We start from the raw sequence: 15150 nt of genomic DNA on the forward strand, positions 1-15150 counted from the left end.
AAAGGCTGTGGATTCGGCGCTCAACATCTGCGAAACCCACTTGGGAAGCAGTGGCCAAGGCTCACAGTTGTTTGCGCTAGTAGCCGCGCCGCGGGGAGCACGCACCGGCTGCGGAGAGGGACGTGGTGTGGCCGGGCCATTTGGCACAAGCCCGTAAGAGAAAGGCTTTTGTCGATTTCAAGTCCAAGGGGTGGAGGAAGGCTATGCCTGCCGTTCTTCGTGTGATAGCAACAATAGTGCCTTGGAAGAAGTTGAGACTTACTTCTTCCATGAAGCTGTTACACTCTCCTTGGAAATGTCGGCATCTTATTTTTGAAGTTTACTTATTTCTAAGAAGAGCCTACACACTTTCTACATTTTAAAACAAATCGTGGTTGTTAATAACACCATTCTTTGTACTATGGTCTATTAGTTTACTTAGCGTGCTTTATTAACGTGTTGTATGTGCTTTAACTAATAGCTGTCTTCATGTCTTCGAAGTATATTTTTAACCGTACAGGCTTCTATCAAATTCATCTGGGTACGTAGAGCGTCCATCACTTCTGGAAGCTACCTCGATTCAGTAATCAGAATTAGAAAGACTCGCCGTTCACTTACCCTCATGCTTTAAAACTTTTCCATTTAAGAAAATCGATGAACAAATCCTTTCTTGTAACTCGCTCCTGCACTACGTCTATTTTTATATATTTTTCTGATTTGGCAGAACTCAGCAATGCTGTCCGGATTTTTTTTTTTTTTTTTTTTCTTCCTTGCTAAAGCAGCTGCGGGGGTGGGGAAGGCAAAAGCGGGGCTCCTGCCGGAATCGCCCCGGTGGGGACCTCCGCCCAGCGCGCGGCGGGGCGGGGGATCGCGGTGGAAGGAACCTTCGCCCGCCATTCGATCCAAGGCTCCACCTGCCGCCACACGGCGTAGATTCTGTCTCTCCGCCTTGTTCACCCGCATTCACACACAAACACCACAGCTTTCCTTTGGGTCGGAGAAGAAGGAGAAGACGCCAGCCAGAGGAGGCGGGGTCCGCTCTGCGTAATCCAGTCCGGGACTTGGCTCCGCCCGGAGCCTCGGCCTCTCGGGTGACAGAGGAGTTGTGTGCGGCTCCGGGTGAGGCTGCAGCCAACTCCGCTCCCCGAGTACTCGGCTGCCCAGGCGCTTGGGACGCAGCAGCGGCGCTTCTCTCCGGGGCGGACAGCCCGCGATGCGCGCTTAGGAGCGGCGGCTGCGGCCAGCACCGTCACACTCGCAGCACACCGCTCCCGGTCGCCGAGCGGGGTTAGAGGGTGCACCCCTGCCCCAGCCCTCCGTCGCCCCCCAGCCTGAAATGACTTGTTAATCGGCGCAGACACCACCGAAAGGACTCGCCGGAGTGGAATCCAAGTGGAATTTGGATTTGGAGAAGAGTTTCTTGAACATTTACTCCTTCCTTGTTGGTTTTTCCTTTCTTTTTACCTTTCCCTTACTCCGCCTGTCATTGGAAATGAATACAGAGCGTTTTCATCCCAGAAAGTAGTCGTCGCGACTGTTATCCCCAAAGAGACCAGCACACATGTAGGAATGACAAAGGCGTGCGAAGGAGAGCGCAGCTCGCGGCCCGGAGAGATCCCCTGGATAATGGATTACTAAATGGGATACACGCTGTACCAGCCCGCTCCGAGCACCGGCCGCCTACCCGTCGATGCACCGAAAAGGTACGGCTGGGGCGCCCCGGCGCGCTCCACCTCTGGGAGGCTCGGCTGCAGCCTGCGGGTCCTGGGGCCGCGGCCAGCATGCGCTGGCGGCTTTGTGGTGCCTGCGTTTTATTTTGTCTCGTCTCTGTCTCCCGAGCGTTGCCTGGCCCTGGGGGAGCAGTCCTGAGCCCAGCGCGCTGCTCCTCTCCGCCCTGAGCCCCAGAGACCGCTGGGCTCTGTGTTGCGGGCTTCTCCACCCGCGCCGCGCACACTCCCGGCGCCGCCCGGGACCGGGACCGTGACCGCGACCGCGCGGATGGCTGCCTGGCCCGGGCATATGTGTGCAGGACCCTCCTCACTTTCGGGCTAGCAAGGAGTAGAGAGGCCCTGAGAGGGTGGGATTCTCGGGAGTGCCCTGTCCTGATGCGAAAACTGGAGAAGAGGTTCAGCCCTCGAGGACTGGAAGAGGTCGGGTAGAAAAGCCCTGTTTTCGGCCAGCACCAGGTTTTGGTTCTGGGGTGGGAAAAGAGGTACGGCAGAGACGGTGGGGAAGCGAAGAGAGTCTTTTGTTGTCCGCGCGGGGTCTGGGCTGGGCTTTGTGGAGTAAGGGAAACTTGTAATGGCCCTGGCACCCGCGCGCCCTGCCACTTGGTGACATCCCTGTTCCTGCGGCCACTGGCACCAGAGGTTCCGGGCTTTGTCTGCTCGAATGAGTGCCCAAGAGCCGTCTTCTCCTCGTGTGGCGCGGGACCCTCACCCTGAATCCTATCCCTTGCCTCAGCTCCCTCCTAGGCGGCGAGGACAGCATCCGTCGCGGCTGCGTCCTCCGTAAGCACAGTGCCCGCCACCCCTGGGCTTGCGCCCGCTGCGACCTCCTCCAGAATCTGCAAGGCCCCTCTCGGGAAAGGAGATTCCCGCGAGGCGTAAGGGTGGAGAAGAATTGGCAAGAGATGGCCCAGTGCTTGCTACCCAGACAAGGGCTCTGCCCCGGTTCCGGGTTCTGGAAGTCCGAACTACTCGTTGCATCCCAGAGTGCTGCCTTGTGGGGAGTGGGGCGCTCGGGAGCAGCCCGACAATGCTCACCCACCGACCCTGCATGGGGTGGGAAGTACCTCTTCTCCAAATTCTCCACTTTTTTCAGTCATCTACTGCGGTACACTGTACAAAACAGGATCCTGAGGTCTGCTCCCTCTTCCCATGACACAAGCAATACTGGGGAAGCCAGGGAGCATGTGGGTGCCGGGAAAGGAAACAGGACTCCGCTGTCTTTCCCGCTCCCTCGCCGCGCCTCCGCCCAGCACCTCCTTCTTTTCCTGCACGGGTCACTCGACCAGGCGCTTCTGGAAAGTTTCTCTGAAAGCCAGAAGCGGCGGGCACCACAAGATTGGGACTCAGTATGTGCAGCCCGCGGGAAACCGAACCTCGAAGGAAGTGGGTGGACGACCCAGGGTGCGGAAAGGAGTTGAGAGCCCATCGGACAGTCGCGACGCCCAGCCCACCGTCCTCTTGGCTGTGGTCGCGGCGCTGCACTTGCCGGACCAGTATGTTAAGCAGTCGAGGAAGGGGTGGGTGTGGGGGTGTGGAAGGGGAAGTTCAGGATCAGGACCCAGGATGCTGACGGGGCCACTGTAGCCAGCGGCTGGCGCGCGGGTGCATGTGGGCACCGACCAGGGCTCGATGCCTTGCAAATACCAGCTCCAAGTTCAGTATCCTCAGCCTCCTGAGCCCCATGCGCAGTTTTCCAGCCGGCGGGTGTCTAGGGAGGCGCAGAGCAGGTTGCCTGGTGTGCGTGAAACAGGGTCGGAACCTCTGTCTTCACAGCCAAGGCAAGTACTTCAAGGGGCAGCCTCCGGTCTGTATTGCAGCGGGCAGCCCCACCAGCCCTTTGGCGTAGGTCCTTGGGAGAAAGGTGGCTGCTTCAGGGATCCGGTGGCTGGACACAGCCACGGTGGGAGCGCTCTCTGCTTTTGCTGGATAGAAATCAAGTTGCTACTAAATGTGATCTGTGAAAGGTTTAAAAACACAGACGCGCACGACACGTTTATTCACACTTGTATGCACAACTTTCTTTGCCTCAAATCGGAAAAGATGTTTAACCCAGTTGCAATGTCCTGCCAGCAGGTCTCGAGAAAGCTATTTAATGCCCCCCAGCGCTGGTTTTTTAAGTCTTTTCTGAGTAGGAAGGTTGGGTGCCTTTGCCTTGCCTTTCTCTAGCCCTGATAATTGTTCGTTTTCCTTCCGACATAACATCTTGGCCATCAAGTCCACAGTCTACCACTGATGGCAAGGGGAAGATTGTTGATTCCAGATGAATCCTTTATTTAGATTTTTGGTTTTTTTTCTCTCCAAAGTTGCCTGTGCTCAATTTCTGAATGAAAATATCTTAACATTTTTACACCTTACCAAATGGCTACCAGTGGTCAAGATTTGCAAGAATTTTGAATGAGTTTTTAATACCTTGTTTAGACTGTGTGGAGCAGTTTTATGATTGACAGTAAGCTTTGATTAAACTACTTCAGGCACCAAAGTTAATTATTAACTAACCTTAAATACAGTGGCAGAACCGTGTCTCCACCCATTAACCTAAACTATCTGTTAAAAAATAATAGCACTATTTGAATTTGGTTTACCCATGCTTATTTATATGGTAACTTTTATTTGAATCTTGAGTAACCTCCACTCTATTATTATTCTGGTTTTAGGACATTCTTGAATGAGGCACTTTGCAAGCCAATCTGAAAGCAGAAAAGAATGAACATCAGTTTTAAAACCTAATTTTTGTATTATGTCTTTTTTTTCAGCCTGATATAAAGAAGCTTTCCAGTTCATGTTTCTTATTTACAATGTTTGTGTGGTGACAATCTTTCCAAAGTGTTATGTTTTGCAGTTATTGCCCTATAGAGATGAGCTACATTCTCAATAATGCATATAATCCACATGTGTAAATGTTCAGCAGACACCCCAAATCATTGTCTCAGGAGCCATCTGCAGGATATACTTATTGGATAAAACATTTAAGTTGAACTAAGTTAAAAATTTATAAGAGCCAGCATAGAAACTCAACTAAATGTCGAATAAATAAATGAATGAAAGAAACAGTCACCCGTGGTTCAAATTTCTCTACTTAGAATGGACCTTTTTTTCCTAAAGTGAAAAAAAATCTGTCTTCAAGTAAGTGGTTATTATAAAGTAGCAATAAGTGGAACTCTTTGTTTATGCACACAGAGACACAAATATGAACCTCTCAAGTTCCTTCAAAGCCTCATGAATGCTTTTCCTGTTGTTAAAAAATAGCATTTGCGTTTTGAGAAGGTGAATAACATTGCCAAGTGTGTTGAATTAGAAGGATCCCAAGAATTAGGAACTGTTATCTTCATTGAATAAAAATAAGATATCCAATTAAGAAGTTTTATAATTCGAAATAAATGCTCTATAAACAAATAGGTAATCCCACCCCATATGAAATGGAAGGAAAAATACGGTTTTGAACAAGGTACTTTACTATGTGTACATAATGGTTCAGCTCCTTTCCAAGCAGGATGAGTGATAGTGAGAGAAAAAAGTTTCTTCAGAACTAGATGGCCAAGAGCTGATACATTCTCCCATCTTTTTTGCTTGCAGAAAGGAACCACAGAACAAGCCAAACTAATTGTAAATGCTTTAATTAGGCATCTGCCATTTGCGGCAATGTAAAGCCTAGGAAAGCCTGTGTGTATATCTCTACACTCCACCCACCATCCTCATCTTTAGGTTTAGACAATTTATTGTCCAACTCCCATAGAGGGTGTTCCCAGGCTGTTCACACTTTCAGGGGAAGACGAAGCCTGGAAGCATCCTGCTGTGCCCTCCCACATCAGTGCTCCACACTCTCTTGGGGTGCCCTGGAGCCAAGTTGTCTCTGAGATATTTCTATTCCAGAGTGAAGGCTTTTCTCATCTGCCTTAAAGTGTACTGCAAGAGCAGTGAGCTATTCTCTGCTGGCAACCACATGGTTGCCTCCTGGGGATATGGTAAGGTAGGGAAGGGAGGGAGGCATTTAATCCCTTCAAAATGGGCAAATAAGATATCATACCACACAAGCCTCAAGGGGAGAAGGGAGTTCAGGATACTCCTCAGCACAGGACTATGACAGCATAGTATGTGCACTAGAGTATCTTGCCTTGTGAAGCAGATGAGTTCTTGCAAAACATTTTATTAGAATAATTCTAATTATACTAATGGAGAGTGTCATGTAAAACAATCAATAGTCAGATGTTTCTCAAATAACCTCCTGAGCCTAGACCTCTCCTGGATTTCTCAAATAGTCAATACCAACAGGGTAGGTAGCTCCTCTTGGATCTGATAGCCATCTCAAACTCAACATGTTTGAAACACCTAAGTCTGGATCTTCCTCCCCCAAATATGCTTTTCTTATAATCTCCTCCACCTTGGTAAATGGCAATTCCTTCCTTTGAGTTGCTCTTCTCTTTCTCCTATCCACATCCATTCCAGCTACAATGCCGTTGGCCTCAGAATGCATGCAGACTTCCTCCAGGTTTTCTACCTCTGTGACCTCACTTTGGCCAAGTCACTGTCTTCTCTTGCTGATTATTGTACCAGACTCCCAACAAGTCTCCCTACTTTGCTTTTGGCCCCTTACAGTCTTTTATCAACACCACAGCCAAAAGTGGGTATTTTTAAAAGCTAAGCTAGCTCTCTGAGGTTCCTTGCACTTTTCTTTCATGGCTTGAGATGGTTTCTTCCTTCAGCTGGCTGCGTGATTTGCTCCTCACAGTCCTGAGGTCTCTGCTCAAAAGTCTTTCAGTGAAGCCTTTTCTGATCACCTTATTTATGTCGCCCCTTTCCCCAGCACTTCCTACCCACCCTAGCCTGCCTTATTTTTTTTTTCCTTAGTACTTTTCGAAGCCTTCCAGACTATATGTTGTCCTCGTTTACTTTGCCTTCCACTGGAACATAATGCCCTGAGGATAGACATTTTTGTTTCATTCACTGCTGTAGCGCTAGCACCTAAACCTGTGCTTGGCATATTCTAGGCCTCCATAACAAGAATTTGTTGAATGAATGAAAGAACAGCGAATCTTCTTGCAAACAACTAGTCTTTATTTTATCTCTTTTGTATGCTCATGTTTTTCTGTATCATATCATGTTTCCATCAAATGAGATACTTCTCTGCCTGAGCGTGTAACACTGTCTTCTGCGTACATAGGTGGTATGTGTCATGCACCATTAGTGGAACATTCACAGTGGGTTGTTTTTCCAGTCTTGGTGATGGATTGGAGCCTGCTCATTCCCATACTCTCACCCAGTCCCCTTCTGTGGCTGAGAGTACACATCTGGGGGACACCTGTCTGAACCTGGAGGGAATCTGAGTTAGGTAAAATCAACTTGCCAAGGAACTGAGTTAAGACAGCCAGCACTTTCGGAAATTGAGCTTTTGACCCTGGCCTCATTTGTTCTGCATTCTAACCACTGGCCACAGAACCTTCTCTTTTTGGAGTTTACTAATAGTAGTTTTTAAAATTCAGCTTTCTACCAGGAGAAAATAGTATTACTGTTAACACACAATTCTGCCCTATACCAGTACGATGGTAACTGTCGTTGAAGAGCCTGTACTTGTAGTCGGAGGACCTGTGCTTCTCATTCTTACCATCTTGGACAAACCACTTAACTTCTCTAAAGCTGCATTATCATAAATAAAAATTGTGAATAGTAAAACTATGCTTCCTACCTTGTGGGACTGCCAAGACAATAACACGAAATCAAGAACTGAATGTATTTGGTAAAATATGAAATGTACTCTGGAAATTTGAAGTTTGATGCTAACTTCTCCCTCTCCTCCCCAGACCCCAGGCCTAGCAGAGACCCTACTTCATGGCCATCTAAATCAGAAAAAAAAGAGAGAGAGAGAGATTATACTCTAGTTGATGTCATTTTAGTATAAACCACATTGTGAAGTTAAATAAGATTGCCAAATTCCTTGAAAGTGTACAATCTACGTAGAGCATGGACAGCAGCCCTATTAATCAGAATGCCAACTACTTCACGTAAAGATTGCTTCCAATGTGACCATTAAATCAGGCAAGGTCAGTGGAGAGGCACTCTGGCAGACATTATAAACAAAGTAAGGGTATTGCTTTTCCTCAGGTAAGTTCTAAACTCGCTTATGTCAATGTATGCATTAATGTAGAACAGACGTGTTAGGGTGAACTAGTAGTAGCAGTAGAAGTTTTGATTTTTGCTGTAACGAGGGCAGATTCATTAAGTTTATAAATGTGGAGGGACTGTCAAGAGGAAGGCAGTAGACACCTCTGGAGGCAAAGCAGAGGTCAAATTTCTTAGGCAGGCACAGCACACTTGGATTTGCATTCCATTTTTGTCATTTACACACAGCGAAACTTTGAGCCCGTTAGTTAACTTCTCTGCCCCAGTTTCCACTTGTAAAATGCTAGTATGATGATAATCTTATGGTTGTTGAGAAGAGTAAATATGATAAAATCTGTAAAATTTGTACCGCGATGCCTGGCATACTATATACATTCATTAAATATAAGGAATTATTTTTATTTGGGTGACAGTAGTCATGGAGAGTGCCCTGGTAGGAGAATACAAAAGGAAATGGCCACAAACTTGTAACATAAAGAGACCATGCAAAAGGAAACGACCTCTGGACTAGAAATGAACGTTCACACCCCTCGACTGGCCACAACGTCAGCGATTTTAAGCTGAGTAGCATGTGAAAGAGTCATTTGCATGGAGAGAAGAGTCATGATTCTTTTCCTAACTTCTGAAGTTGATATATCATACCCAGAACATGGATGTTGCTTTGAAAGTACGTTAGTAATAGACACGTCTATAAACACTTCTGAAGCTTTCATTTACTATGACTCAGCACTTTCTAGTGCTTTCCCACTAACCTATAATTGCAATCTGTAGAAAATTTAATTCGAAGAATCTATGCCAATTAAAAAAAATTAGCAGAAGAACCTCAAAAATTGATGCTATTTACCCCTCTCTCATCCCTTCTGCCCTCCCATATGTTTAAGACGAAACCTATGGCCATGATTTGATTTGAAGCATTTAGAGAACTGGAGCTGGCACTGAATGCAATGAAAACATGCCATTGGAAAATAAACATTTGGGGGACTGGAAAGAAATAAAGAATATATTAATTATGGTTTCATGTTATATGAGACTTTTATACTCGAGCTTTCTGTGATGGATCCAGTCTTCTTTACTTTTTCTTATCTCTGAATCTTTTGTAAGGAAAGTATTCAATCTTTTTATTAATATTGCAGCAACTCCAGCACTTCCCTTGCCCCACCCCCAGACTCTGACTGTCCTCGAATGAGGAAACTGAGAGAATACTGATTAAGCTAGTGAATGGAAATGTGCCTTTCCTGAAAATGGAATGCTTTATGAAAAATTGCATTCCACAAAAAACACTCAAGACAATCCCACAACTGCCTCTCCTTCTTTTTACTCTGGAGAGTCACATGATTTCATTCACATAGTTTGGTGTTTGAATGCATTTTTCCTTGGGCTTCAAATACCCAGGTAAAAAGCTGTTCTATTAAGCCTTTCCTTATTCTAAAAATGAGAGCATCTGAGTTACTAAGAACATTCTCATTTCTGCATAGTGAGTGATAAATAGAAACCAAATTGTTTACAGCATTCTAATCTGGAGTATATGTAGCAGAATGGCAGTTGGGTGGATTTTTATAAGTATACTTGTTAATGGTTTTTGAGATGGATTTTGTGCTAATTCTTCTCACATCATGAATGATGGCCCTAGCTAGACACTGTCGCTGGGATCTTCATCTATTAATCATGGAGGCTGCTTTCTTATTCGGTTGCCATAGTTTCAGTGCCTCAGATAGTGTTGGGGTGTCTTGGGAAAGGTTCAAGACATACTAAGGCTTGCAAGACTGGCAGTTCTTTTGGCAGTTGTGGTGCTCTGAAAGAACTGCAAACCACTTCTCATCTAATTCAGCGTCGGATTAAAAGAGGCAACTTCTGAGAGTGTCTCTCTGGACCTTGTTATGTGCGCAGCCAGCTGATATTTACTCCAGGATTTGCCTCCGCTCAGTCTTGTTGGTAAAAAATTACAGTCCAGAGGCTGATGTCACTTTCATCTTTCAATAAGAAAGCACAAGGGTGTGAACTCTTCGTTAAGGCTATTCATAAATGTGGAGGTAAATGAGGGCATTCATGACTGCTCAAAATTTCAGTTTCATAATTTGGTTTTGGCTCCGCAGATTGCTAAATAAATAAAATGACCTCAGGAGTGCTGTATGCTGTGCTTGGGTATGGCAATGTAAACATTTAGTGCTTTACTTCAGGTTTCACCTTTATTTCTTTAGGTTTGACACACATTACGGAGGAGCTAGAGACCATTTTACTCTATTTTGCAACAATGTCCCATAGGTCTGCTGCTTTGTCAGCTCTGGATTATATGAGTGGTTTTTTTTCCTTTCTGTAATTGCAGTATTTTGTTATTTTGTTTTTAGGCTTGTGACTTTGAGGTTGATTAGGAAAAGCTATCTAGTTGCGTGTATATTGTATGACCTAGTCAAGAAAAGGTTTGGAGGAGTAAATTGCTGCAGGAGGGAGATAGACGCACTTAGTGACTTATGTTCTTCATGTGTGATGTAGAACACAGCTTTCCTTTGTTAGGTGAATTTGGCCTTGTGTAACAGATACTACTGGTACACTTAATGTTTGCATTCCCATTTCTCAAGTGGACTTTCAAGGACTCCTACCGGTCTAAGCCAAGCCATTTAATTCCTTTGTAGATTAAACATAAAATAAAACAATCTCACACTTCAAGCAAACAGTACTGTATTCAGGACATGCAAGATAGCAAATGAAAATCCAAGCAGATTCAGAAGAAAACCTTGAATTCATTACAAATGAGCCTAACATAGAAAATTAGTAATTTTTTTTTTTTTTTTTACTAGAAAATGACTAGTTTTTATTTCTGGGTGAGCTTCAAAGAAGCCGTTTTAAATTTTCCTACATCCAGCCTGCCAAAATTTTTGCGTAAGATCAACAAGCATTTTTAATACACGTGCCTATTATTTTGACCCCTCCCTTACCCAGCCACACTAAATGATTGATTTAGAGGCCAATAATTTGAAGTAAATTAAAAGGATAACATGGCCTTAATTGCTCCTGGCTTCACCAGGCTTCTGGGCACCGGAATTCCTTGTGGAGAAACACTTTTAAGTGTCACAGCAGTTTTTGATCATGTGGTCTGGCTTACCCATAGGTTGTAATCATCCCCCCAGCCCTTCTTCTTCCCCCTCAAATATCTCCGTGAAGTAAAGAAAACATACATTTGTAAATTTGCTGTTATGAACTCCTGATTATTAGGCAGGGTAAAAAAAATAGGCCTTATAAGTTTTACAGTATTCTCATAAGTTAGTTGTTTTAAAAAAAGGAGGAGGCACAGAGTGGGGGAAGAGGGGGGCTAATATTTAAGATTAGAAACTTTTTTTTTATTGGAGGAAGAGTTTGTGTGAATTCAATTTGGTGTCCTTCTGGTAACAGGATCATGATTACTCTTGGGTATCTGGTCAAGACACAATATTGCATGTGAAGCTTTCAGAAAAGTAAGCAATACTTTCATGTGGATGTCAGACAAATACAATGTGGACTTTAATTAACCGTAATTAATGATTTCTGATTACAGATTTTCTTTTGTGCCTCCAAGGCACAAAATGTATTTTGGTGGAAAGTTTCAGAGGGCACTGCTTCCATTATCCTGCCATGCACACCACACTAGGCTTCTACTGTATGAAAAATGTGATTCTGTATCCCTTGCAGAATGGTCATGTGAAGAATGCAATATCGCCTGGAAGACAACTGAAATTTTTAAATGATGCGGAGTTCTTTGAGTCTGTAGTTGAACCATTTTAATTTTAAAGTGATTTACTTATCCAGATAGCTGTTATTTGCTGGCTCCTTGCTGGACTCAAGGCTATTCCTTCCAAAGACTGGCAAGTTCTTTCCAATGAAAGCTATCATATACTGGGGGCGGTAGACCAAGTGGTATTTCCTTTGCCCAAAAATACTTTTACCAAGTGTAAAAAAATAATGACCAGGGAATATTATAGGCATTTGAGAAAAACAGGCCTTAATTTTTGTTAAAAGTGCTTTTCATTCCTGTATCATGAGTTTTCGAACAAATCTCAAAAAACTGAATTATTTGTTAATGTACTATTTTATATTCAAGTTTTAACTAGAGGGTCTAATAAAAGCTAGATATATTAATACCAACTTATGAATTAAATTTCTGTGTGACTAATCACTTTGTAGCTTATATGAAACTCTAATAGCATAATAGTTTAGCATAATTTGTGTTTATGAATTTTCATTGCTTTGCTTTTACAATTAAGCTGATTTATAAGCATCTTAATGAGAAATTACCTAAATTAAATTGATTTGTAATTTGCTGTACTGTGTTCTAGGGCAGTGATTATTTAAAATAATTTTCAAGATGGTTGTCCCACTGTACACGGTATGGTTTTACTCTTAATAGAAATAAAGTCAACCCGGTGGCAAGATCCCATGTTTGCCCAACAAGAAGAGATGCTACTAGTGTCAAAAGTAGAACAGTTTCGTATATATCCCTGAGAAAGGGTAACAAACACCTTTTGGATACTTTTCTCTTTTAAAGGGATGTTCAGAGTACAGGGAAAAGTTTTCGATTAAAAAGCCAACTTTTATCTACAAGGTGTTTCCTCTCATTTGAGATGAGAGGAAGTTAAACATGTTGAATATGCTGATTAATTAATTCTCATGGGATATCTTGGAGGGTGGAGCTTTCATTTTCATATTTTGTCATGTCCAGAACACAAGACCTGTTAATATTGCCCAAACACATCCGTTCCCAAGAATGAAAAGGACAACATAATTGCCTGTGCTGTTAGAAAACAGCCACATCCAGTTCCCCAGCAGATCCTACAACATGCCAGGTGTGCGAGAGAAGGCTTTGAAATGTTGTGAATAGCTTGACATTATCACATTGTTATTGAAATGCAAATTATTCTGAGCAGAACTTGAAAAGGTTTTAAATGTAGGACTAGGACAATCTCCTTTCCTGGTTTGTTGTCATCCATACCTAGTCTTAACTGGAGGACTTGTTCTATTAAAAGTTATCATAATTCATTTGTATACCTCATTGTTTCTCATCGCCTGTATTTAAAGTGCAGGCACACCTTCCTGGGATGGCACTTTGTTGGGAGTGGACGGACTGGCTTCCAGCAGTGAGGTGCCAGCACAGGACTCTTCCACCTGGGAAAGTGTCTTGCTGAGTCCCACATCAGATTTAGAAATCAGGCTTACTGATGATACCCGACATCAACAGTATTTACAGTTATTATTAATAATAAAGACCTCACTTACAAAGTGCTTATGGTTTTCAAAGTGCGTTTACAAACATTGCCTCATTTAATATCATTGCAACCTGGGTTAGGCAGGGCCAGGTATTATGCCCAATTTAAAGATGAGATAACTAAGGTTCAGAGAGGTCAAATAATTTGCCTAAGAGTAAGGGAAGGGCTTGAGACAAGGTCCCCAACCTTCTGAATCTGAGTTTTGTGCTGCTGCATGTTATTTCACTGTTTACTCAATACTTAAAAAGAAAAAAAAAAAGGTTACAGTCTTTCAACCATAGATGTTCTCATATTGTGCCCATTATGCAGTTTGAATACTGATACAGAACAAGTTAAGGAGTAGCTTTCCAAAGACGCTACCTGAGGCTTCAGCGCATTTGGGACTTAAATTCCTGCTTCTCAGTGGAGTGCCATTTCCGGACATTGTCTCCAGAGGCTCTTAGGGTTAGTCTATCCACTGAATGATGAAAAATGAAAGCTGTATTTATTTGGGATTCTAGTCCTGTTTTATCGTAGGAATAAAAATAAATAGTGGAAACTTTGACCCTGGTTCAGGGTAGAACTAGAGGGACTGAAGGGTGAGCCAGACACTCTGACAGGAACAGGGCTTGCAACGTACACCTGTGAAACAGAAACATGTTTTTAGCAAGGAATAAAGTGGACCGTTTGGCACCATATAAGTGGATCTTCCCTCTGACAAAGTCATTTTAATCCGGCCCATGCTACTGGGCCTAGTGAAGGCAGCAGTTCAGTCTAACTTAACAGGCACGTATTTAGCATCTACTCTAGGCAAGTTGTAGATACTGAAGAAACAATGATGAATGACCCTGGTTCAGGATTTATTAATTTAATTTTGTATCCACTATAGGCCAGACGTTGGGTTCAGTTCTAGCGAGGAGGGTAGAGATATGAAAAATCACAATTGTGTAAGATCCGACTATTGTCCATCCCAAAAGCAGAGGGGCGAGGGTGCTAAGGAGGACAGGAAGGAGCGGCAGCTCTGTCCAGCTGGGAGGTCAGGCAGGCCTTTGTGAAAGAGGAAGCATTTATTTGAGTTGTCTAAAGCTGAGTGAGATTTCAGTAGGTGGGAGGCCAAGGGAGGAAGAGCAGTGGAGCGAAGGGAAAGGCAGGAGCAAACCCAGAGGAAGGAAAATGGAGGACTTGGCCCTAGTGCAACAAGGGTCTTTCCAAGGGACTGGTAATGTGATATGGAAGCCCTGAGGACAGAAAGGGGGGCCGTGCAGGGTTCAGCCTGTGGAGGGCCCTGCCCTGCTCTAGAGATGAGACTTGGAGGTGCAGGCGACTAAAGCTTTTAAGCAAGAAGATGACATCATTAGATGTGTGTTGTAGAAATACAGATCTGCTAGCGTTGTGAGTGGAAAAAAGGAAACAGTCTGGGTGTGTTGGCAAGATTTAGCTGTCAAGACTTAGGGACTAGCTAGATGTGTCAGGTAAGGGAGTAGTAGAAGTAAAAAATAGTAGTAGTAGTAGTAGTAAAAAATGGTTCCAAGATGTCACATCTGGGGATTGGAGTGAATAGTTGGGGCATTGGCCAAGACAGGAACCCAGGTTTACAGACAAATAGTTGATATTTAACAGCTATCACAAACCTTATTTAAATGACACATAATATGCCAAACACCAAAGCATTGGACCTAGTCCCATTGTGCTCACACCCAGCTCTGGAAAAAGAGTGCTAAAAGATTTTAAAATTAAGAGTGTTTAAACTGTCACATTTGGTCTGGCAGCTGGGACCACTTTTGCCAACATCAGAGAGGTTAATACCATAGTATGATGTGGATAATACGAGGAAGACTGAAGCACCATCCAGCACATCTATAAAAACTGCTTACAGAAGTGTAGGAGGAGCAAGTGCTAGAGATTCACTCATGTGAGAATCAGGGCATGTACCGAGCCACCTGCTTCCTATTTTTTTTCATTCTGAACAATTTTACTTTATGCAAGATTTTGAATTCTGAAATTAGATATACATGTGTTTGTCCCTCCCTTCCCCCTCCCCAATCCACTGTTGGGCATATTTATGTAAGTGTTTATTTCTTAAGTTGCCTTGTGAAACTGAAATGTTGTAGATG

The 15150-nt window shown here is 43.8% G+C and overlaps 1 protein-coding gene across 3 annotated transcripts in view; it reads left to right on the forward strand.

Annotated features, from left to right (window-relative positions):
* The first annotated feature begins 818 nt into the window (after positions 1-818).
* Positions 819-15150, forward strand: part of SEMA6A (semaphorin 6A) — a 120551-nt gene continuing 106219 nt past the window's right edge. The window contains exon 1 of one of the 3 annotated variants that reach the window (XM_036226113.1): positions 819-1682. The gene's annotated coding sequence lies outside the window, so the exon portion shown is untranslated. The remainder of the gene's footprint in view (positions 1683-15150) is intronic. The other 2 variants (XM_016120878.2, XM_016120874.2) reach the window with 2 other exon arrangements.

The sequence above is a fragment of the Rousettus aegyptiacus genome, unplaced genomic scaffold (assembly GCF_014176215.1).
Source record: "Rousettus aegyptiacus isolate mRouAeg1 unplaced genomic scaffold, mRouAeg1.p scaffold_m13_p_8, whole genome shotgun sequence".
NCBI lineage: Eukaryota > Metazoa > Chordata > Mammalia > Chiroptera > Pteropodidae > Rousettus > Rousettus aegyptiacus.